Raw genomic sequence first — 22,309 nt, forward strand, 5'->3', positions numbered from 1 at the left:
CTTGGCTATCTGTATGTCCTTGGAGAAGTATGTATTTAGGTCTTCTGTTCATTTTTTGAATGGGTTTTTTGTTTTTTTGATACTGAACTGTATGAGCTGTTTGTGTATTTTGGGAATTAATCCTTTGTTGGCCTCATCGTTTGCAAATATTTTCTCCCACTCAGCAGGTTGTCTTTTCGTGTTATTTGTGGTTTCCTTTGCTATGCAAAAGCGTATAAGTTTAATTAGGTCCCATTTATTTATTTATTGTTTTTATTTCCATTACTCTAGGTGATGGATCCAAAAAATAGTGCTGTGATTTATGTCAAATAGTGTTCTGTCTATGTTTTCCTAAGAGTTTTATAGTATATGGTCTTAAATTTAGGTCTTTAATCCATTTTGAGTTTATTTGTATATGGTGTTAGAGAATGTTCTAATTTCATTCTTTTATATGTAGCCGTCCAGTTTCCCCAGCACCACTTACTGAAGAGACTATCTTTTTTCCATTGTATATTCTTGCCTCCTTTGTCATAGATTAATTGACCATAAGTATGTGAGTTTATTTCTGGGCTTTCTGTCCTGTTCCATTGATCTAAGTGTCTGTTTTTGTGCCAGTACCATACTGTTCTGATTATTGTAGCTTTGCAGTCTGCAGTCAGGGAGCTTGATTCCTCCAGCTCCATTCTTCTTTCTCAAAATTGTTTTGGTTCTTCAGGATTGTTTTTCCATATAAATTAAAAAATTTTTTGTCCTAGTGCTGTGAAACATGCCATTGGTAATTTTATAGGGATCACATTGAATCTGTAGCTTGCCTTGGGTAGTCATTTTAACAATATTGATTCTTCCAATACAAGAATACGGTGTATCTTTCCATCTGTTTATGTCATCGTCAGTTTCTTTGATCGGTGTCTTGTAGTTTTCAGAGTACAGGTCTTTTGTCTCCTTAGCTAGGTTTATTCCTAGGTATTTTATTCTTTTTGATGTGATGGTAAGTGGGGTTGTTCTCTTAATTTCTCTTTCTGATATTTCATTGTCAGTGTATAGAAATGCAACTGACTTCTGTATGTGAATTTTGTTATCCTGCAACTTTACCAGATTCAGTGCTGAGCTCTAGTAGTTTTCTGGTAGCATCTTTAGGATATTCTATGCATAGTGTTGTGCCACCTGGAAACAGTGACAGTTTTATTTCATTTTTTATAATTTGGATTCCTTTTATTGATTTTCCTTCTCTTACTGCTGTCTCTAGGGCTTCCAAAACTATGTTGAATAGAAGTGGCGAGAGTGGCCATCCTTGTCTTCTTGTTCCTGATCTCAGAGGAAAGGCTTTCAGCTTTTCAACACTGAGTATGATGTTAGCTGTGGGTTTGTCATATACGGCCTTCATTATGTTTAGGTATGCTCCCTCTATGCCCACTTCCTGGAAAGTTTTTATTATAAATAGATGTTGAATTTTATCAAAAGTTTTTTCTGCATCTCTTGATATGATCGTGTGGTTTTTAGTCTTTGATTTTTTAATGTGGTGTATTACACTGATTGATTTGCAGATACTGAAAAATCATTGCATCCCTGGGATAAATCCCAGTTGATCATGGTGTATGATCCTTTTTTATGTATCATTGGAGTCAGTTTGCTAGTATTTTGTTGACGATTTTTGGACCTATGTTCAACAGTGATATTGGCCTGAAATTTTCCTTGTGATATTTGTCACAAATCAGGTATCACAAAAAAAAAAAGATACATGATTTGTCTGGTTTTGGTATGAGGGTGATGATGGCCTAATAAAATGAGTTCAGAAATGTTCTTCCTCTGCAATTTTTTAGAATAGTTTCAAGAGGATAGATGTTAACTCTTCCCTAAATGTTTGGTAGAATTTACCTGTGAAGCCATCTGGTCCTGGACTTTTGTTTTGGGGGAGTTTTAAAATAGCTGATTGAATTTCAGTACTGGTAATTGGTCTGTTCATATTTTCTATTTCTTTCTGGTTCAGTCTTGGGAGATCTTACCTTTCTAAGAGTTTGTCTATTTCTTCTAGGTTCTCCATTTTATTGGCGTGTAGTTGCTCATAGTAGCCTCTTATGTTCCCTTGTATTTCTGTGATGTAAGTTGTAACTTCTCCTTTTTCATTTCTGCTTTTATTGATTTGGGCCCTCTTCCTTTTTTTCTTGATGAGTCTGACTAAAGGCTTATCAAATTTTGTTTATCTTTTCAAAGAACCAGCTTTTAGTTTCATTGATCTTTTCTTTGTCTTTTTTTTTGTCTCTATTTCTGTTCTGGTCTTTATGATTTCTTCCCTTCTACTAACTTTGGGTCTTGTTTGTTCTTTTTCTAGTTGCTTTAGGTGTAAGGTTAGGTTGTTTATTTGAGATTTTTTTTCTTGTCCCTGAGGTAAGCTTGTATTGCTATAAACTTCCCTCTTAGAACTGCTTTTGCTGTGTCCCATAGGTTTTGTATTACCATGTTTTTGTTTTCATTTGTCTCTAGGTATTTTTTGTCTTTGATTTCTTCAGTGATTCATTAGTTGTTTAGTAGCATATTGTTTAGCTTCCACATGTTCGTGGGTTTTGTAGTTTTTTTTCTTGTAGTTGATTTCTAATTTCATAATGGTTGGAAAATGTGCTTGATAGTAAAGTTACTTTCACAGGCTTGCTTTCTGGCCCAGTATGTGATCTATCCTGGAGAATGTTCTGTGCATCTGCTGCTCTTGGATGGAATGCTCTATAAATATCAAGTCCATCTAGTCTAATGTGTCATTTAAGGTCTGTGTTTCCTTATTCATTTTCTGTCTGGATGATCTGTCCATTGATGTAAGTGGGGTGTTAAAGTTCCTTTTACTAAATATTTGCCTTATGTATTGAGGTGCTCCTGTGTTGGGTATATATATATTTATAATTGTTGTATCTTCTTCTTGAATTGATTTCTTGATTCTGTAGTGTCCTTTGTTTATTGTCTATTTTTTGTCTGATATAAGTACTCCAACCCCACCTTTCTTTTGATTTCCAGTTGTCTGGAATACCTTTTCCATCCCCTCACTTTGTCTGTATGTGTCTCTAGGTCTGAAGTGGGTCTCTTGTAGGCAGCATATATATGGGTCTTGTCTTTGTATACACTCAGCTAGTCTATGTCTTCGGGTTGGAGCATTTAGTCCATTTACATTTAAGGTAATTGACATATATGTTTTTATTGCTATTTTGTTAATTGTTTTGGATTTGTTTCTACAGGTCTTCATCTTCCCTTCTTTTATTCTCTTCTCTTGTGATTTGTTGACTATTTTTAGTGGTATATTTGGATTCCTTTTTCTTTTTTGTATGTATATCTATTATAGATTTTTCGTTTGCAGTTACCATGAAGTTTTGGTATAGCAGCCTATATACATGATGGTTTAAGATGCTTATCTCTTAATTTCAAATGCATTGTAAATATCTTGCATTTATACTCTCCTCTCCTCATGATTAGTGATTTTGATATCATATTTAACATCTAGTTGTTCTGTGTATCCCTTACCTGTTCATTGTGAATACAGAGAATTGTTTTGTCTTTTAACCTCCCTACTAGTTTGTGTGTGGATGATTTCCTACCTTTACTGTATGTTTGCATTTAATGGTGAGCTTTTCCATTTCATAATTTTCTTGTTTCTAGTTGCGGCTTTTTCTTTCTCCCTAGAGAAGTTCCTTTAGCATTTGTTGTAAAGCTGGTTTGGTGCTGCTGAATTCTTCTAGCTTTTGCTTGTCTGTAAAGCTTTTGATTTCTCCATCAAACCTGAATGAGAGCCTTGCTGGTTAGAGTATTCTTGGTTGCAGGCTTTTTCCTTTCATCACTTTAGATATCTCTTGCCACTCCCTTCTGGTCTGTATAGTTTCTACTGAAAAATCAGCTGATAGCCGTATGGAAATGCCCTGTATGTTTCCCTTACTGCTTTAGTATTTTCTCTTTAATTTTTGTCATTTTGGTTACAGTATGCTTGATGTGTTCCTCTTTGGGTTAATCCTGTGTAGTACTCTCTGTGCTTCCTGGACTTGGGTGACTGTTTCCTTTCCCAGGTTGGGGAATTTTTCAGCTATTATCTCTTCAAATATTTGCTCAGGCCCTTTCTCTCTCTTCGCCTTTTGGGACCCGTATAATGAGAACATGAGTGTGCCTGATACTGTCTGAGCTCTCTTAAACTGTTCTCATTTCTTCTCATTTTTCCTCCTGTTCTGCAGCAGCGATATCCAGTACTCTGTCTCCTAGCCCACTGATCCATTCTTCTGCATTATTTATTCGACTACTGATTCCTTCTAGTGTATCTTTCATTTCAGTTAATGTATTTTTCAACTGTTTGATTGTTTTTTATATTTTCTCTTTATTAAAAGCTTCTTCCTCTGTACATTCATTCTTCTCCCAAGTTCTTTGATCACTTCACGATTATCACTCTGAACTCTTTCTCAGATAGACTGCCTATCTCCACATCGCTTAGTTCTTCTTCTGAGGTTTTTATCTTGTTCCTTCATCTGGGAGATATTCCTCTGCCACCTTATTGTGTCGAAATTTCTATTTGTATTTTTGTGTGGGTTAGTTTACATTTCTTGACCTTGGAGAAGTGGCCTGTAGGAGACATCCTGTGTGTCCCAGCAGTGCACTCCCCTCTCCTCACCCAAGGCCAGGCCCAGCTGGTGCCGGGGTGGGGTCTGCCCTGCCTCTGCAGGCTCAGTTCCACAGGTTGCAGGAATCTCAGTTTTTTTTTCTTCCAGTGTCTGCCCTCTAGTGGGTGAGGCTGGTCTAGAGGCTCAGGCGGGATTCCTGGAGGGAGGGGCTGGTGCCTGCCCATTGGTGAGTGGAGCTGGATCCGGGCCCTCTGGTGGGCAGGGGCAGGTCTAGAGGCAGCTCAGGAAGGCTTGGGCAGCTTGTCTGCTGATGGCTGGGGTTGTGTCCTCGCCCAGTTGGTTGATTGACCTGAGGCTCCCCAGCACTGGGACCTGTAGGCTATTGGGTGCGGCCGGGTCTTGGGGCTAATGAGCCAAGATATTTGCCACCAGAGAGATCACGCAAAGGGATATGTCTAACCCAGGGTGAGCCACGGTCACCCCATACCTCCTCAGGAGACCCTCCAGGACCAGAGGGTAGAGGAGCCTATGAAGTTACTGCTTTTGCCCTTGGTCCCAATGATGAGATTTTGTGTGCGCCCTTTAAAGTCTCTGTTTGCCTCAGTCTCGTGGGACTCCTGCAATTAAGTCCCACTGGCCTTCAAAGCCAAATGCTCTTGGGGCTCCCCTTTCTGGTGCTGGACCCCCAGCTGGGGAGCCTGACCTGGGGCTCAGAACGCTCCCTGCTGTGGGAGAGCCTCTGCAGTATAATTACTGTGCAGTCTTCCAGGGTGCTGGGGTGTATGGAGGGTGAATAAATCCCGAGTGTGCCGCTCCTACCATCTCATTGTGGTTCCTTCTTTATGTCTTTTATTGTGGAAGATCTTTTCTGGTAAGTTCCAGTCTTCTTCATCAACAGTTGCTCTTCAGTTAGTTGATGTGCTTACGAGAGGAGGTGAGCTCAAGGTCCTTCCACTCTGCCATCTTGGCACGTCTTCCTAATAATTTTTCAATTTACTAGTTTTCAGAAAGAAATCCAAACACTTTACATGCTTCAAGGAAATTTTGAAATGCATATTTACCTCTTCAAAATTGTAATTTATGTGAAAACTCTTTTTGTTGTTCCCACTATGTTTTAGTTATGTCTAGCAACCTCATTTGGACAAAATATATAGATTCTTCATTAATACTAGATTTTACATTTAATTAGCATGTGTTTTCAATTCTAAGACTATCTTGGGGGCCACATTTTAGCCACTCTAAAGTCGGGCTGTGTACATTGTAGTATCTGTGAACATTTCATGTAGTATTTTCCTGTCTTTTTCATCTTCTACCTCCCCCTACCAAAAAGCTATTATTAAATCTATGCTGCTTCTTGGCATTTTAGAATTGAGGAAATGTGGAAAGTGCATGCATGGAGGATGGATGACTGCCTTTGATTTTGCCAAAAGGAAAGAAAGAGAAATGATAAATAAGGCAGAAGAGGAATTGCTTCGACTAAAGATTTGCAAACCTTCTCTCCCTCTTCCCTTACATTTTGAGTGTGGCTTCATGTATGTCTGACAGCTGGGAGTTTGGAATGACTTTTTCTGCAGTGTCTAAAGGAGAATAATAAAAAAAAAGATTTAATTTCACTTTAATTCCAATATTTTTAAATTGCTTTGGTTTAGTAAGTTAATGAGGTCAGTTAGTTGCTGGAGCCAGAGAGAACACTTTTACCTAGAGATTAAGTTAAAAACCTTAGAAAGTTAAATCTAGGGGGCAATTTTAAAGGTTGTCCAGTCCAGCCAAAGCTTTGGCTATGGGACCTTGTCCTCTAAGAACCTTCTTTCAGCTTTAGTTCTAGAGTTCTCCTTGATTCTCTCTTAGCCTGATGATTATGGGATGTTCTTAGATATTTCCTGCCCTATTACTTTTGATCTTAAAATAGCAACCTCTAAGGCAAGTTAAATTTTCTGGTTGCTGTAGACATATAAGTTGCTTAATGCTCAGCAAAGTGTAGGAAAGATTTAGGGGTCAAACAGACTGTAGTTCAAGCCTCAGTTCTGCCATGTCTTGGATGTGTGACTAGTCAAGTTACTCAGCATCTCTAAACCTTATTTATTCAAGTCATTCAAAACATCATCAGTGTCAGTGAGGCTTGCATAACTAGAATGTGCCAGCTCTAGCCTAACAAAATAGACATAGCTTAGCTCATGAGGATACATGGGAATGAGTTGCCAGTGACAATCTGGAGGACAAGTTCTCTGATACGGATAGCCCTGGCTTGGAAATGGGGCACACTGCAGCAAACCTTTTGGAGAAATTGCATCAATCTGAGATGTGAAGAATGACTAGGGATAGTCAGATGGTTAGGAAAAATCACAAGTGCCTTGCCTGTAAAATGAGGACACACCTATGTTGTTGGGTTATAGTGAGAAACAGACAGTGAATATAATACACCAGGACTGTGCCTGACAGGTCAGTATTGGGCCAGGAAACAGGGTCTGAATGGGTACCATTCTAGGCAATGGGGATGCAAAAATGAGTAGGATGCTGTCTGTGTCCTACCAGGTCTTAGAAGCTCGAGGTCTGCTTCGAGCTTCCTAGGCTGCCTCTGCTACTGCTCTTGTTTCATTGCGCTGTGCTTCCCTGTTCAGGCGTCTGAATCCTGAGACCACCAGCTTAGCGAGGCCAGGAAGGCTTCTCTCTTATCCACGGCTGTATCTTCAATGCTTAGTAGTCCTAGTGGACCTTTGCTATTCATCTTAGCCCCGGTTGCAGACGCGGTCACTTCCCTGACAAATCATCTGTCCCTTACCTTTTCAGCTTACACCTGCCCAACTTTCAGCTACTTCCCTGCTGAATTTGCTTGCCTGAAGGTTTCCTCTGTCTGGTGCTCACTCTGCTCACACATCAGGGAGGAAAGCTGGGAGTGCAGGCGAATTAAGGGGCATTAAGCCACACTCACGCTGCTCTCAGTTAGTGGATAAATACCTCAGCTCCTGGGCGCAGGGATGAGTCTGAGGCATGTCTTGTACACTGGCTCCAATTTCCCCCTAGAGGATTTAGTTCTCCTCACCTCACAGGGATAACTCGATGCCCAGAATTAATTCTGCGGACAGATGGTAGCAGAGACAACAATTTGAATGGTAGCATCCAGGACCCAGTGCTGGTGGCCCATATGATAAAACCCAGGGCACACAGCATGGCTTCACCCAAACAGTTCCACTTGGGGATTTTTGAGCACTGCTCCTCGTTAGCCTCCAAACCTGTTTCATAGGTCCTCTCACAGATTCTTTGATCTCTACAGTATCTTTTGTGATAAATACCTTTCCTGCCACTGTGTCAAGGTTGATTTTTGTAGCTTACAACTAAGAATGTGGTCTGTGTCAGTCAGGATAGAGCCAGGAAAACAGTCCTCTGAGTCTTTCAAGTAGATGGGATTTTAATACAGATGTCGTTTAAAGGGGTGATGGAAAAGCTGGAAAGCCAGACAGGGAGAAATGAGGCAACTCACAGGTCAGTAATAGCTGGAAGCTGCCATCACCCTAGGGCTGGAGGAAGAGAGTCGGTCATGTGACAGGAGCTAGAATCATCTGGGGGCTTCCTGGAGGGGTGGCCAGTGGGATCCAGGACCTGAAGCTCACAGGAAGGAGGGGAGGTTTTTAATCCCGCACCTCCTGTTAGTTCTAAGTAACCAGAAGCTAGAGGGCACGGGAGCCCATAATACAGAGCAGAAGAGGGAAGAGCCAGAAAATAGACGTGCAAGTCAACAGGCAGTTGACATGCACGCGTAGTAGGAGCTCAGATACTTTATGGCTGAATGAGTGAAGAGAAAAACCAGGGAGAGAGAGGGGACCAGAATCCTGTGTTTATGTCAACTCTGAAAAGAAGAGGGAGATAAGAGGACCCCCCTAAGAAGCACAGCAGTCGGAGAGATGGGAGGGAAACGAGGCAAGAGAAGTGTCTCGGGTGTCCCGGCCCTGGGGCAGTCATGTCTGCCAGCCTCGAAACCAGACTTGCACCAGACGGACCTCTGAATTATTCATCGGGTCTAGACAGGAGGCTCGGAGCGCTTATCCATGAGCTTTGGGTATCATAGCTTCTAATCCAGGCTATTCCCTGGGTAACTTGGGTTATTAAGTGAGGATAACAGTACATGCCAACTTTCACTGGGCAAGGTGAGGAGCAGCAAAGAAAAGATTTTTAAATACTTGGCAAAACAGAGAAATGTGTCGCAGCAAGAATCTTAATTGATGACCTAGAGACATGTGCATTCATTCTCACGGTCTGAATTTATGGGACTGTCCTCTATGACTTCCACGAATAAATGGAATGTAATCTGTTTGTTGGAGGCAGTGCCTCAGAGAAAACAAAAGTGTGTGTTTGGATTTGTGAGAAGGGACATGGTGTAATAGAAGAGCATAAATTTAAGATTCGGGGAACCTCGTTTTAATCTGAGCTCTGCTGCTCATGAGCCTTGTGATTTTAGACATATTTTAAACTGAGCTTCAGTTTCTTCATGTTTAAAATTGGCATCATCATCATAATTCCTGGCTTCGAATTAAGATAATGTTTTTATGATTGTGTGGGCAAGCCCCATGCCAGCACGGATGGGCACTTTGTAAGTATTTGTTCTCTTCCTTGGTCTCCCTTCTTTTATCATTGCTCCAACCCAGAGGGAAATAGGTGAGAAAGTAAAATGTTTTCTAGAAAAAAAAAAAATGGCTACTGTGAATTGTTTTCATAGGAAAATGCTTAAAGGAATTCAAACCCCAAACTCAGTGTTCCTGCTCATTCTTGAAAGCACCGAAGTCCACAAGCACTGTAAAGCCAGGGCCGTTTACTCAGGATTTCAGATGTTCCATTAAAAAATTCACCTGCACTTATTTTATGTCTTCAAAAATCCTCACTTCCCATGGCTGAGTAAAACGATTTCTTCCTCGGGCGGTGTCTTGCTGTTTCTGGGACCCAGGCAAGGAGTCCCTGTGCCTTTAAGCACGCTGTTTCTTCTGGACGCAGCTGGAATGTGATCGCTTCAAGGCTCACTGCAAAGGCGCTGGGCCTGGGCCTGGGCCAGCCCCCGAGAAGGGTTGCCAAGATACGACACCAGACACAAGACCCCTCCGTCTCCCTCTGGGTTTCTGGAGCAGCTGTCTCTAGCTCTGCTGTTGAAATCACAGTTCCTTCATTACAATCCAAACACATCTGTCCCCCAGACAAGAAAATGCTTAATAAAGGGACTTCCTCCACGCTGGCTAGTCTTGTGGTCTTATCCAGCCCTTAAAGACAATGCCCGGGCTGAGTACCACAAGGGAGCCTGTCCAGGGATGGAGGCCACCCCCGGGATGTGTCCCCAGGGAGGCAGAGTGCCAGCCAGCATTGATACCTGGGGCTGCTGTCAGGGTACTCACCACTTGGCTTGGCTTTGAAACATCATTGGGAGCTCAGACAAGATCAGTTCTCACTGAAGCTTCATTTGTGCATCGACAGGTACCTGTAAATATAAATTTTGTCATGACTTTCTGTGTCAGAAAATACAATTTCAAAGCAAAATGTATTCTTTATTCAAAGAAGTGGTGGTAGTGTCAACCCAAACTTAAGCCGTGTCCTAGGTAGTGGAGGTCAAAAAGGAAAGTTCTCCGCCACGGATTTTTAGGATTTGCTTGCCCCTGCAGGGCCCTTTTCCAGGCGGGAAAAGAAGCTTCCCAGGAGAGGGGAGACCCATGTTCTGGGTCTGCGGGATGGAATGCTCAAGGAAGGCACTGCTCCCTTCCCAGCACTGGCCCCTGGAGGTGCCAACCCCATGGTGGACCCCTAGCCCCGGGGCCCCTCTTGGAGGTTGGTGCTCTGGGATTGCAGCAGTAGCAGCTGGTCCTCCCCTCACCCCGTGTCTGTCTCACTCAGTCATTTATTTTGGTAACCAAATGGCCACAGTTACCCATGTCCTGTTCTTTCAGAACTATTTTAAGCCTATTTAGTCATTTGTATTAATATTTAATTCCATATTCTAAATAGAATGCTACCTCTAGTCGCTTCCTATTATGGTAAAGATTTATCTCACGTCCCTTTACCCTTCCTCCGTGCTTCCAGTTTGTTACACTCCAGTTCTCGCTGTTCCCATTATCTGACAATGGCGCGTTCACCTCTGAGCCGAGGAGCCTGTGATCACTATGGTTCTTTTCTTTTTTTGGGTATTTTTTCCTAGAGCCTATCGATTATTTTATTTTTTTAAGATGTACTCTGTTTTCTCCATACGTGTTAAGTTTCCCCAGCCCCTTCAAGAGCCTGTAGCATCCAAGGCACTATTTTTAGCACATTAAGTAACGTATTTAACTTTTTAAATACCGCTGTGAGGTAGGTGGAATCCGATCCCCATTTTACAGATGGGGACATGAAGCACAGAGGGGCCGACTGGCTGGTGTAGGATCCTAAGTGGCAGAGGCAGGATTCGAGCCCAGCCAGTCTGGCTTCTGCATGCACATTCCCAAACTCAAGCAGCACAGCCTTAGCTCTAACTTTCTACACAAGCAAGTCTACCAGATAAGCAACGAGGTATCATTTGTTTAAACAGAGCTCTCTCTCCGATGTGCCCCCCTGCCTGTGCTCTGGTGTCCCGCACCTGTGCCCGCTGCCGTCCTCGGACTTCTGCTCACTCCTGTCCGGGGAATTTCCGACACCTCCCTCCTGTGCTGACTCCTCGTTTCCCGGGTATCACGTCTTCTTTCTTGGTTCACCTCCTTGCTTTAGGGGGAGCCGTCCTGTAGAAGACTTCTTGAGAAAAGGTGCATGGGACACAAATACTTTTTAGACCTTAAATGGCAGGAAGTGTTTCTATTCTACCTTGATAGCGTGGAGTCGAGTGTTCACTGCCATTCTCATTCTTGACGGTTTATGTGTGACCTGTTTTTCCCCTTCCTTGAAACGTTCACCGTCTTCCTGGCATTCTGGAGTTTGACAGCAGTGGTGGGTCTTTTCTCATTTATCGTGCTGGGTGCTCAGCAGGCCTTTTTAAGTCTGGACCCTCGTGTTCTGCAGGCCCAGAAAATGTTCTTGTAATGGTTCTCTTGACATTTTTCTCTTCTGGATCCTTACGGTACCATGTTGGCTTCCTGGATTCGCCCCCTAGTTTCACCTCTTTTTCTCTCCTATTTTTTAAAAGGTTTTGAGATATTTCCTTATTTTCCAAATATATGTATGTAATATACATACAAATTTATATTTATACATATAATTTTACCTCTTATGTTTGAATTTCTAAGAACGCTTTCTTATCCAAATAATAATCTCTGCTTATTCCTTTTTCTTTTTCTTAATAGCATCCAGACCTCATTTTAACAATAGTGTGTATCCTCTCAGGTCATCCAATATAATTTCATTAAATTTTTCTTCTTTTTAATGTGTATCTTTGGCTTTTGTTTCTTTCTTTCTTTCTTTCTTTCTTTCTTTCTTTCTTTTTTTTTTTTTTTTTAATGAGTTTTCTTCCTTCCTTGCCTCTGGTGTCTTTAGCTTTTATCTTAGAGGCTTTCTTCAACTGTCAAGCAGTCATCGGCTTTCTTTTCATATTTTAAAAGTTAGGTTAAAACAAAGGCTGATTGGAAGCTCTGTGTGCTTGGACTTGGCTCGTCAGCTGTAAAGTGCACTGTAGAATAATTGGCTGAGACACTGGCTTTTTAACTGGGAGATTCCTCAGTGTGAGGACCTATAGGGTTTTGTCTAGGCACGTGAGGTAGTTATTTGTGCAAAAACGTGTTGAAGTTTTGAGACGATTGAGACCATTTCTGTTACAGCAGCACAAACATCTTAACAATTTCGTGTGAGACGTGTGAGTTCCTAAAACTCTCTCTGCTATTTCTTCAACTTGGACCTTGTCTCCCCACATATTGCTTAGCATGGTCTTCTCTCTCCACTACCAAACTCTTATTCATTTTATGCAGAGCTGTTTGGTTCATGCTGATGTACGTCCTCAGAGGTCTCTGCCCCTAATCAGCTTTACAAATTATTTTCCTAAATGAAGACAGTTCCAGCCAAAAGAAGAACCATTGTCCCGTTTGTGCCGCATACCCAAACATCCATTGTTGAGTTAAAAACTCTGCTAGTTATATGACAGCTATTGATAAACTTGACTTCTGAACTGGTGCCAACTTACATATAGCCCTGGTTTCCTTATAATATGTGATTACGGCATGCAGATCCATTCTACTCACTAAGATAATTACGTCTATCTTGAAGTACATCAATCTGCTTGTTTCAGTGACTCTGCTGAAACCTCTTGTTTATTTATCCCCTTGGTGAGTGTGCTTGAGATTTTTCTACATATTGGAACAGTCACACTACAGCGTCCTGTCTATTGACTTTCCATTTAACACTGTAGACCTCCTGGCAAACGTATTGTTAAGAGCTCCTCCCCAAGCCCTAAAGTGCTATAGAATCAAGGTAGTTAAAGCTAGATCCTTTAACTTGATTTCCCTTCTGTGGAATCAAATACTCGGTTTTCTGGTATGATCGTAGCTAGACCTCCTAGCAGCATTTAATATACTGGATTGAAGCTTCATACTCCTCCTTGAAGCTTCCCTGGACACCACATTCTCCTCATTTTTGTCTCCTGTCGCGTTGGCACTCTTTTCTGTTCTCCCTTGTTGGCTCCATCTCCTCAATGTGACCTCTGATCTAAGAGTGCTTCAGGGTCCGGTTCTCACCTCTGCTGTCTACCAGGTCTCTTGAGTGATTCCATCTGCTCCATATTTTTATGCTGACGACTCCCAGAACTTTATTTTTAATTACGTTGTATGCCCAGGACTCCTGACTCGAGTTGCCTACTTGACATCTTCACACAGATGTTCAGTAGACACCTAATGCTTCCCATGACCAATACAGAACTCTTGAGTCAGTGCCATCTGTACGTGTCCTGACTACCCCAGATGCCTCTTTCTTCCCATTTTGGAAAATAATGCCAATGTCCAGCCACTTGCTCAAGCCCCAGATCTGACAATTACCCTTGAATCTTCTCTTTCATTTATCCCACAAAAGCTATTTATCTACCAACACGATTGGTTCTACTCCCATAAATTCCTTGAATCTGTCCAGTTCTCCACATTTTCATGATTCTAACCTTAGACAAAGACATCACAATGTTTCCTCTCAGCTGCTGCAAGAGCTTCTTCCCTGGGAGCCCTGCTTCCAGGCTTGCACGTAGCAACCACAGGAAGCTTTTAGAAGCATAAATCACATTGTGCCGCTGCTTAAAGTCCTCCAAAAGTCTTGATGATTTTCAGAACCGTACTCGTTCTAGCTCTTGCCTGTCAGCCCTGCGTTGGGCTCCCCACAACACCAAGCTCACTTCTCTCCTAGAGCCTTTGAAGCCAGCTCTTCCTCTGCCTAGAATGAGCTTCTCATTCTCACGTGCATGGCACATTCTATGTTCTCAACTTCCCTAAAAAGTCACCTCTTCAGAGGATCCTTCTCTGGGTATCCACCTAGAAGACCTGTTCAGTCATTTTCTTTACCACCTGCCTATTTAAATTCTGTGGATAACACTTACCACTATCATATTTTTCTTATTTACTTGTTTATTGCCTGTCTAGCCTCTGCCCCTCCTTGAGAGAGGTGACCAGTCTCATTCAGCTAGTATCATCAATGTTCAACACTTAAAAAAAAAAAGCACTCAATGCCTATTTACTGAATGAAGGGATGAATATATGGAAGAAAAGCACCTGGGAGGCCATGTAGTCAGAATAATTCATTTTTAGAGGTGAGAAAACCAGAGGGAAAGGCGACTTGCCAAAGATAGTGTAGTTATCAGGCTATTTGGCCTATTATTTTAAGTTTGTTCATTATTACAGTGACCTCAACTACATCCCAAAGCAACTACCTTCAATTATATGCTTGGCTTCACCGGTTTCATCAGTTCATCGTCTCACCCCGGGGTCCTGTCTGATCAACATTACCCCAGCCAAGGGTGCTATGGACAGAAGCCAACTATATGTTCTGTTGTGTCAGCTGCCGCCCACGCTGGCCGTGTTTATCCTGGGGTAGTTACAAGCTTTCTTTGTAAACTGGGAGAACTGACTTTTTGGCTCTTCTCCCCTGTTGACCCACTACAAACTCACCTTTTTACCAAACCAGATACTGGATAGTGGTCATGTACAGGGTAGAATTATTCATCTATTTTGTTACCATGTTACTGGCCCAGTTTACCAGATAATTATGGTGTTGTAGAAAGAGCTTCGCCTTGGGAAACCTGGCTTTTCATCCATTTCTTTTACTCAGAAGCGGCTGCCTGATCTTAAGCGAGCCTTTAATACTCTAAGCTTCAATTTTGCAGCCCGCCCAGCATTGCCATGGGCAGGGAAAACCACCACCCCCAAACTAAAAAAACCAACAACCAGCTCTCTCTCTCTGACTCCATCTCTCTCTTCCCTTCTTTATGTGGAAAAATACAAAAAATCACTTCACAGGGATGAACTGAACTCATTAATAATCCAGTTAGTTGCATGAAATGAACTCATGAATGTGAAAACATCTTGGTAACTGTGAAACGCATTACAGATATAAGGGATTGCTCGCATTCATCAGTTTCTCACATATTAAATATACAGCCATCAGTAATTGTGATTTTTGTTAAGTCCCTGTTATATGTCAAACTTGCAAAACAGCTGTCTTCTTATCCAGTGTACTTTTGAATAATGATTTTAATTATTCTTTTCAATAAAAGTATTATGTTCACTGTAACTAATCCAAATGGTATGAAATGTAAATGGAAAGGTTTACCCATTCACCTCAAACCCCATAAGTATAACCCCCAGACATAAGCAGTTAGCATTAGCTTACTGTTTTTAGTTACTACTACTGCTCATAATAGTTAGCATAACATAATAGCTACCATAATAGTTGAGTACTTGACTGTGAGTCTGATGTTAGAAGCACTTTATGGATTAACTCATTCAGTAACCCTACAGCTCAAGTATTACTGTTACCCTCATTTTATTTTTAATGGAGGTAGTGGGGATTGAACCTAGGACCTTGGGCATGCTGCACTCTACCACTGAGCTATGCCCTCGCCACACCATCCTCATTTTATATGTGAGCAAAGTAAGGCACAGAGTTGGGAAGCCACTTGCCCAGTGACACACAGGCATTTTAGCTGAGGCAGACTGGCTTAGTCGCTAGAAACAACGTATCTTAGACACCTTTACGTTCAACCGTATACAGAGCTACTGTATAATTTTAGTACCTACAGAACACTCCACTGTATGATGTATCTTATATATTGGCTCAAAATTGATGACAGTTTTTATTCTTGTCTACATTTTTCGTTATTAGGAATAAACTGCAAAACATTAAAAATTAAACTGCCATGACAACCTAGAACGTTCGTGTGTCTCTGTGGCATACATTTCTGTCAGTGAGTAGCTGAAACAAAGGACATAGACACTAAACTTTTTGAGAGACACTGCCTTCCACAAGGAACAGTAATTTTCACCTGGAGTCTATAAACCACCAGAGTCACTGTGAGAACCAGTTTTTTAAATGTGCTTCTGTTTGTTTGTTTGTTTGTTTCCTCTAATTGTGTTTTAAATCTGATTGCTCTGTTGTTTGACAAGGAATTTTACCGCCTGGTAAGCACAGCATTGTGGGAAAGCTCCTCATATCCCTGTAAGGTGATGCCTCTGCTCCCGGGCAGGGGGTGAGTGTGCATCCAGTGACCTCTCTGCCTGTGCCGCCTGGTACCCTGAGGCTCTGGAAAAATTACTGTGCGACTGTTCGCCTTGGCTCAGCCTGAGATCTACTGTGACAGATTTATTGGCTCTGAAACATTTATCCAAGCAGAACCTCTAGACCAATATACGTTTTCACTCACATGCACTCCAGGGAGAGCGAGAGATGAGAACCATCAGGAGTAAAACTCCACAGTGATGTGAGTCCACCTCTCACTCCACCCTGGAAAATTTCTTAAGAAGTGAAATTCATCATTTCTTCCAACGTCACATCTCTCTTTTTTTAACCAGTTTTTCTCAGTTGGTACTGAAGGAGTAGATCAATGAAAGGAAAAAATTAACAAGGTCCCTCAATCAACTACCATTTCATTCATTATTTGTTCTGTAAGGGAAAATACTAAATAATCTATGGTTCTTGCCTCCAGGAAACTTGCAGTTTTCTCCAACCTTTGTAGGAATGGAGGATGGAGAAAAAGACTTGAATTTAAATAGAGATGTATTTAGAGCAATAAGGGAGGATGTATAAGGAGAATCAATAATAACATTATCCCCATTTTCTTGACGAGAAAAATAAAGCTTGGAGAGGTTAAGGGGCTTAGCCTAGCTTGCTAAAATAGAAAGTAGTGAAGTCAAATAGTTCAAACTCTGGTTCCAGTTTCAAAGGTCATGTGTTCTCTGTTGGACTCGGTAGTGGTCTCCACACCTGCTTGATGTAGGTTTCCAGTTCTATTTAGCATACTGACGTCCTCCTGGGTACTACAGGCACACAGAAATCCTAGATAAAATCTAGCAAAACTATTTTACGTACATATCCAAGGATGAAAGGAAGGGAGGGAGGAAGAGAGAAAAAGATAAAAAGAAAGGAAATTTTTAAATGCCAAAAATAAAGAAGAAATTCATGGCCAATATGGTAAATGCATCAGCTGATGCCAGAACAGAACAGAGGGCATCAGACATGGCTATAGGACCTAACAGGCAGAGGTCGTGGTTTTTAACACGTGTCTAGAAGAAAAGACTTGCCCTTGGGCCTGTGAGAGGTGAAGAGTTAGAACTGAAATTCACACATAAAGCTTAGGACCAAGGAAGAGCTGCTTCCACCATATAAGGGGACTGTGAAGCATCATTCGTTTACCACAAACACACCTGACAAAATGATCACGGATTAGGTATCTGTGTGGGAAAAATTTCCCCACAGTAAATGAAAATTTTAAAAATAAATGTTATGCATAGGTGTAGAATCCAAATTTTAGACAGAGGAACACCAAAAAGAGGTATTTATGTAGTTACTGTAAATATTTCAGGCCAGTGAAACTCCTGAAATTCCCAGAAGAATCAAATGCAAGACTTCTCTGGATGGTTGCTAGCAAATCTTAGAGTACACAGGAATCCCACAGAGAAATATATCCTAGCTGAAAGTATGCTCACAATTACAAAGTACAAAATAAACAAGGATGTGGTCCACAGCACGGGAGAGTCAGCTTGCACGCGTGGGAGGAAGCACCACAAGAACCTCCGATAAAATGATCCACAGCTATCTATACATTAAGCTTGTGTATAATCGTTAAAGAGAGAAAGGGAGAAATAAAAATCCTTGTCAAAAACCAGGGCACTAAAAAAGAACAGGCAGATATGAGAAACAACCCAATAGGGCAAATCAGGACAAAGTTATGAGTAAAATTAAACACAGTGGCCAGCTGTAAGAGCAGATTGGCACAATTACAGAGAATTGATGATATGAAACATGACATATAAATGTTATATATAGATGTCAGGCAAATATTTGGGGGTACGAGTGATGACAGGTGGGAGTAGCATGATGGGGGGACCAGAACAAGCACACTCCAGACTGAAGGAAAAAACACGGGCTGTGCGGAGCTGGCTGGCACTCTCTGGAGTCGTAAAACCTGGGCTCTCTGTGTGCCTGGAGCCATTGACACACTCCCCCTGCAGGGCCCTTCGCATACCTGCATTTCTGCAAGATAAAAAACATCATCTCTTGATGTGTGTTTACCTCAGGAGACGGCCTGTCTCACAATACCCTAGGTGGCCTCTTATCAAAGTCATAAAACCTATTGTTCAGAGGAGTCCAACAGATCTCACAAGCAGTCAGGTGCCTGTGCACGAGCTGATCATGCAGCCCCTGCCTTGTGCGCACAGGCCCCTGCCCCCAGTAAAAGACCCTGCACACCCACCCTCGGGGCTCCCGCACACAGGCACCTCCTACGCGTGTGGCCCGTTGTTGTCCGTGGCAGCGTAACCTAATAGCTCCTTTCCTGAACTCTTCTGGGCCTCTGGTAAATTCTTTTACCAACCCCAGTCACTGGCCTGTCACCCGAGTGGTGTCCTACAGCGGTCTGCCATGTGCCTTAGCAACTCAAACTCCCCTGTAGTCAGAGAGGGGAAAAGAAAGTATAGGAAGCCACTCTAAACATAGTGATCAATGAGTGAACTTGAGTTCCTGTAGGACGCTGGGTGAAACTGTGCAAAGCACAAGAGCATCATTCTGAGGGTTTTCATGCTTATTAGTGAAATACCAGTAAAGGCTACGGGGGCAGAAACACAGTCAAGTGATTTGGGGCTGGAAACAATTTCTGGCAAAGGGAAACTTAATTAACAGGGCACTGGTGTTTCTCACTTCCAAACCTTGGGCAACTGGACAGAGTCTGATGTGCTCAGGGAAGGCTCAACGGTGCTGAAAGTCAGGTACCAGGTTTCCCCAAACCAGGCTGTTTGAACCCTCTACCTTGGTGGCCGGCCTTGGCAACTTTAATTAAAAAATCAATTCCAATGACTCTCCTGTGAATGAAAACAACTGCCTGCCATATCAGTAAACAAAGGATGCTGCGGCCATCTGCTGCCACCGCTGTCACCTCTGATGGTAAGCCGGAGGGAGCTCTGGGTGGAGTGAAGCAGGCTGCCCACTGACAAGTCCTCAGCCTCTGCAGCCACCCCTAAAGGTGCCCCACCCCAAGGAGACTCAGGATGGGAGCACAGGATACTGGCCCTAGATGGCTAAGATGCATATCAAAGGAATGACTTCAGTGAGCCCAGACTTTTGCGCCTTCCCACATATAGAAAAGCACTAAATCCCTCAGCCTGGGATATCTGGTTTCCTTTATTAACAGTGATCTTTTGATGTTCAGACTACCTGCTCTTTGTTGCCAAAAAAAAAAAAAAGAAAGAAAAAAATCCTGTATATCTTGGCTCCTCCCCTGCTTATTCAGAGCAATCTGAGAGGCCATTATCCTGGGCTTCAAGTCCTCAGAAATGTCCACTGAATAAAACATCACTGTCAACTTTTAGGGTACGCTTTTTCTCTGCCCAGTCAACACTCCCATGCTCAAGAAAAGCAATCACAGACTCTAACGACTTTCAAATGCCTTACCACTCCTACTCCAGTCAGGGCCAACATGAAAATGCAGAGGTAAATTGCGTTGCCTGTTAGAATATCAGGTAGACTGGAACCCACTGGTGGAAACGAGCCCGCAGTGGACTTCGATGGCTCTAGTGCTGGGAAGAGAACGTGGAATGATTCCTGGAGAGCCCAGGCGTGGCCTCTGCAGGTAGCCCAGCAGGCAGTCTACCACCCTTTAGGCTGAGCCCTGTCCTGGTTTAGGGTTGTGTTTTCAAGTGGTTTGTTCTTAAAACAATTGCAGATGGTGCTCAGAACCGGGGCTGAGCAGTCATTTAAACTATTAACCAACCACCCAACAGAAGCTCATTGAGCCGCTCCCGTGTGTCTTTAGGGTAAGAGCCCAAGGATGGAATGGGAGAGAGGGAGAGGGACAACCAGGAGCTGGAATGTAGAATTGTAGACAGACAACCTCTTGATGGGAGGCAATGTGACAAGGTGGCTAGGGTAAGGCCCTGGAGGCATAAAGGCTGGGTTTGAATCCACCTTATTACACCCAAGCTGGAAGGCTTTGGTCCCTGTACCTCAGTTTCCAGTTCTGTAAAATGGGATAAATACTCTCTTATTCATCAAGTGGTTAAGATTAAATGAGAAAGGATTAAAAGAGATAAGGATGAAGCGCTTAGCTCAGAGAAAGTTGCCTATCATTGAAGGAGGAATGGTAAAATGGCTGCACTTGGGCTAACTGACTCTTGACCTGCTGCTTGCCCTTAGAACGGTCAGCAAACTTGACCGACCAGTCACCGCCCCCAGCCCCAGGCCCGTTGTTAAAGCTGAAGTCATTGATCTTGTTGCCTTTCACTTTATTGTAGCAATTAAAATTTATAATCATGTTTGGCTTCTGAGTCCTCCAGGAAGAAGGTCATGGAACTGTAGTCCTCCAAAATAGCCTGATTTGTCAAAAGGAGAAATATGCCGCAGGTGTTTACAAGATGAAAAGACTGGAAAAGTTGCAACTGCCAGTTTCCATGGAACTGTTGCCTGGGGACGTCCAGTCACCACAACATCTTGTGACCAGATAAATGATTCTGTTGATTGTTGTTTCTTTTTAAGCTATGGCTATGTTAACCACCTCGCCCCATCCCCAAGGTGGGTTCACAGTTTTGAAGGCACCAGCCTGCTGTGAGTCCCCTTTGCCCGGCAAAGCAATAAACCTGCCTCTTCTAAGCTCCAAGACCCTGTCTCTGAGTTATTTGGCTTGTAAGGGATGGGGGCCGATCTTTTGGCAACAAATTCATGGTGCCCACGCGAGGCATGAACCACCCTCTTTTCTAAGAGGGGCTTCACGTTCCACCTCGCTGCCAGGCCAGCAAGGCTCGAACAACTGCCACTCCAGGTCGATGGGAGGGACAGCGGAGAACGGGGCCCAGCGGCTGCCAGGGCCTCTTTGCTCTGGGGATCCTTTCATCCCTTGCCCTTCCACCCATCAGCAGACCACAGTAGCCTAAACCGATTTCTTGGAGGAAGAAAAGATGGCTCTATTTCTTCTGAAGCGTCGCATCTGATCGGCAGGCCGAGGGTAAGTTCCTGGGGATGACCAAGGCCCCTTGATCTCACGTTGAGAGTTCTCTAATTAGACAGACGGGGGTCTCTCATTTGTATTTGAAATGGGCACCCATTTGTAACAGAGGTCTTGGGCTGAGAGGACTTGGAAGTGAAAATATGTGTAAGTTTGGAATTTGAATTTGTTTTAGCCTGTCGTTTGTAAGTTTGTGCCTCCATTTACCCGTAAAAACCTGGTATTGCAATTTGAACTCTGTATTTGTATTTTGTACTTTGTATTTGAAATAAGTTATGGGAGGCACGCCGTCTATTCCATCCAATAGCCCAGTGGGTAAGATCTCAAATGACTGGTCCAATTATAGTTAACTAAGAAAGATAATGGCTTTAGAGGCCACTCAGGAGGAAGCCCAGCACCTAATACAAGGGACCCCGCAGGTGCTCGCTGTGGATGGGGTGCCCTAGCTGGGCTTGGAAAGGGCTTGCCAAAATGCACTCGCTCTGACAAGGTGCAAGCCCTAAAACCAGATTAAAAGTAGCCAGAAACCCCGGGAAATTATTGGAAATTGTCTTTCAGTTTTATAACTCTAGAGAAGACAGAAACAGAAAGCCAGAGTTAACAGTATAATAGTAACTCGCCTGGGGGCCTTTAGTAAACAAAAGCCCAGGGGCCAAAAGGAAGATAAGAGAAAGCCAGCTATTAATGACTGTTAATCAGTGTGTCTATTGCAAAGTGGAGGGGCACTGGAGAAAGGGCTGCTCAAAACTAAAACTAGGATGAAAAAGGAAGAGCAAACACTTTCCAATGTCAAGGTCACCCAAGAGCCTCAGGCACAGCTGACAGCGGGGTCTCAACTAGTGGACTTTCTAGCTAACTTCTAAATTTCTATCCCAGTACCAATGACTCAACTGCTATTGCCACCTCTGGAATGCAAATTTTGAGAAAGGAAGTAAATAATTTGGAAACAGATAGAAATCTTAAATGTCTTCTGTAGAATCTAGACAGACAACTTCGATTTGTTCCATCTGCCAGAAACCCAATTTGAATCCAACCTCTTATAACTGATGAGTCTGTGTTTGTGTGTTTGTACGTACCTGTACGTGTGTTGTAGATATGTGGCATTGCCAAAATTAATTTGTAAAAGAGCTCTATTTAATTG

The 22,309-nt window shown here is 42.7% G+C and overlaps 1 protein-coding gene across 1 annotated transcript in view; it reads left to right on the forward strand.

The window, feature by feature from the left end:
• LOC105079183 (uncharacterized) overlaps positions 1-20,823 on the forward strand; it is a 129,013-nt gene extending 108,190 nt beyond the window's left edge. Inside the window, exon 10 of the mRNA XM_074361971.1 lies at positions 1,226-20,823. The gene's annotated coding sequence lies outside the window, so the exon portion shown is untranslated. The remainder of the gene's footprint in view (positions 1-1,225) is intronic.
• The last annotated feature ends 1,486 nt before the right edge of the window (positions 20,824-22,309 follow it).

This window comes from Camelus bactrianus, chromosome 4, assembly GCF_048773025.1.
Source record: "Camelus bactrianus isolate YW-2024 breed Bactrian camel chromosome 4, ASM4877302v1, whole genome shotgun sequence".
In the NCBI taxonomy this organism is placed as follows: domain Eukaryota; kingdom Metazoa; phylum Chordata; class Mammalia; order Artiodactyla; family Camelidae; genus Camelus; species Camelus bactrianus.